The sequence below is a fragment of the Neomonachus schauinslandi genome, unplaced genomic scaffold, assembly GCF_002201575.2.
Source record: "Neomonachus schauinslandi unplaced genomic scaffold, ASM220157v2 HiC_scaffold_226, whole genome shotgun sequence".
Classification (NCBI taxonomy): domain Eukaryota; kingdom Metazoa; phylum Chordata; class Mammalia; order Carnivora; family Phocidae; genus Neomonachus; species Neomonachus schauinslandi.
The window spans coordinates 974-4,009 of record NW_025408927.1 but is presented as its reverse complement, the minus strand read 5'-3'; the positions used below and the strand labels follow the sequence as shown (position 1 = coordinate 4,009).

Sequence of the window (3,036 nt, the reverse complement as noted above, 5' to 3'; positions counted from 1 at the left end):
TACAAAATAAAACATACCAAAATTCCAATTTTTCACCTGTCAAATTGACAAAAGTCTAACCATTTAATAAGACTGTTGTCATGTCTGTGGATATAATTATTGCCTTTGGGATTGTAACTTTATACAGTCTCTATGTAGGCAAATTGTACTTATCCAAATTATAAATATACAGAGGATTTACCCTTGAACAATTCTACCTGCCCAACCATGCAATTGAAAATATTTGTAGGCTCTCTGCCGCCTGCAGTCCACGGGTTGCTGCCGGCTGACGACGCAGCGCCAACAGGGACCGGAGGACCTTTAGGCTAAAGGGGTGAGCCAGCCAGGATCCCGGAACCTTTCACAGCTTGAGACCGGCGAAAGGAAATGAAACAGGCGGGAATCGGCGGGGGAGGGAGGGAACTAGCGGAAGGTGTCATGGCGGCCGCGCTCTGGGTCACGTGCCCGGCAGGCCCACCTTGGTACTTCCGGTCACGTGCCCTCAGAGTCCTCGCAGCCAGCGATGGAGGCGAGACCCCCCAGTAGCAGAGGCGGTGGCAACGGCGGTGGCTACTGGGTTTCAGCGTTCTCCCGGCAGCGTCTCTAAGAAGCGCAGCGGAACTCGACTCAACTCAGCCCAGTTACTTACTCCTTGCCCAGGGCCGTAGCTTCCACCTGCATTTTCTAGGCATCATGGCAACTTCATCTGAAGAAGTTTTGCTGATTGTGAAGAAGGTGCGTCAGAAGAAGCAGGATGGAGCTTTATACCTCATGGCAGAAAGAATCGCTTGGGCACCTGAAGGCAAAGATAGATTTACAATCAGCCATATGTATGCAGATATTAAATGCCAGAAGATCAGTCCAGAAGGAAAAGCTAAAATTCAGCTTCAGCTGGTGTTGCATGCAGGGGACACAACTAACTTCCATTTTTCAATGAAAGCACAGCTGTGAAAGAGCGAGATGCAGTGAAAGACCTTCTCCAGCAGCTGCTGCCCAAGTTCAAGAGGAAAGCAAATAAAGAGCTGGAAGAGAAAAACAGAATGCTGCAAGAAGATCCTGTTTTGTTTCAGCTTTATAAAGACCTTGTTGTGAGTCAAGTGATCAGTGCTGAGGAATTCTGGGCAAATCGTTTAAATGTGAATGCAACAGAGAGTTCTACATCCAATCATAAGCAAGATGTTGGCATTTCTGCAGCATTTCTGGCTGATGTCCGGCCCCAAACAGATGGATGTAATGGTCTGAGATACAATTTAACCTCTGATATCATTGAGTCCATATTTAGGACGTATCCAGCAGTAAAAATGAAATATGCAGAAAATGTTCCCCACAACATGACGGAAAAGGCATTTTGGACACGTTTCTTTCAGTCCCATTACTTTCACAGGGACCGGCTGAATACAGGGTCAAAGGACCTCTTTGCAGAATGTGCCAAAATAGATGAAAAAGGGTTAAAAACAATGGTTTCATTAGGAGTGAAAAACCCACTACTTGATTTGACAGCTTTGGAAGATAAACCATTAGATGAGGGCTAAGGCATTTCTTCCATGCCATCTACTTCTAATTCTAAATCCATAAAGGAGAATAGTAATGCTGCCATCATCAAGAGGTTTAACCATCACAGTGCCATGGTCCTGGCAGCAGGTCTCAGGAAACAAGAAGCACAAAATGAACAAAATGGTGAGCCCAGCAGCATCGATGGAAATTCTGGAGATGCAGATTGCTTCCAGCCAGCAGTCAAAAGGGCAAAGTTACAAGAGTCCATTGAATATGAAGACTTGGGGAAAAATAGTTCCATCCTCTCAGGAATTCAGCTGGATAGGGATCAAACCATTCTGAACACCTACAAACTCAATAGGAGATCGAAGAAAAGAAGAGCAACAACTCTCTCAGCAGAAAAGCGACCACTTTCTGGAAGGTAGGACGTGCGGAGAAGTGAATCCGAGGCGATATTCGGGAGGATAGACGGCGGGGGAGGGGCCTCCGTCGGCCGCTTCTGGCAACTGATAGAGCCACGGAGCACAAAATTGGAACTTTTAAAAGTCTGCTCCGCCGAGGGATGTCACTCTGGTGGCTAAGCGGGGGTTGGAACCCTCCGGGACAGTGTGGTCTCAGGACCCACAGGTCACAGAAAGACCGGGGGTGCCTGAGTGTGGCGGAGCTCCCAGGTATCGGAGCAGGGAAGCCGGCTGCAGAGGCGGAGCCCAGGCGCGGGCTCTCAGCTCGGGGTTGCCATAAACCGTGATCCGCGGCACAGTCGGGCCACTGCTCCAACAGCAGGGACCCAACAAGCGGCAGATCCGGGGAGACTCCCCTTCATCCCCCGGGAGGAGCCGCGCAGGAGTGCGCCGCAGGGATCTGCTGGGTTTGGAGACTCCACCCGGGGTCGGGTGCCGGAGATAGAGACGCGCGGTCGCGGGCCGGGTGAGCGCGGAGTGCGGCTGGAGACCGGGGAGACGGGAGTGACTGGCGGCTTTTCTCTGGGGGCTCACTGAGAGGCGGGGCCCCAAGTTCTCGGCTCCTCCGGAGCGGAGATTGGAAGGCCGCCATTTTCACTCTCCGCCTCCAAAGCTGTACGGAAAGCTCGCAGGGAACAAAAGCCCGGGAGAGCAAACCCGAGCAGATTACTTAGCCGGGAAGGGGCAAGGGCGGGGCAATTCTGCCTCCGGCAGAGACATTTGGAAACCACGGCAACAGGCCCCTCCCCAGAAGATCAGCGAGAACAGCCAGCCAAGGCCAAGTTTACCGATCAATGAGAACGGCAGAACTCCAGCACTAGGGGACTACTGCACATAGAATTCATGGCTTTTTTACCATGATTCTTTAGTCTTTCAAAGTTAATTTTTTTTTAACTGTCTTTTTTTCTTTTTTTTTCTTTTTGAATTTTTCTTTTTCCCTTTTTCAACCAACATCTTATCAATCCCTTTTTTTAAAAAAAAAAACATTTTTATTTTTCATTTTTAGAGTCATATTCTATCCCTTCATAGTAGTTACCTGTATTTTTGGCTTATATATATAAGTTGTTCTCTCTTTAAAATTTTGAGATAGTTTCTTCTAACA

General features: G+C 48.8%; 1 pseudogene; it reads left to right on the top strand.

Annotated features, from left to right (window-relative positions):
• The first annotated feature begins 655 nt into the window (after positions 1-655).
• On the top strand, positions 656-1,789 carry LOC123323696 (annotated as a pseudogene).
• Positions 1,790-3,036: the final 1,247 nt, after the last annotated feature.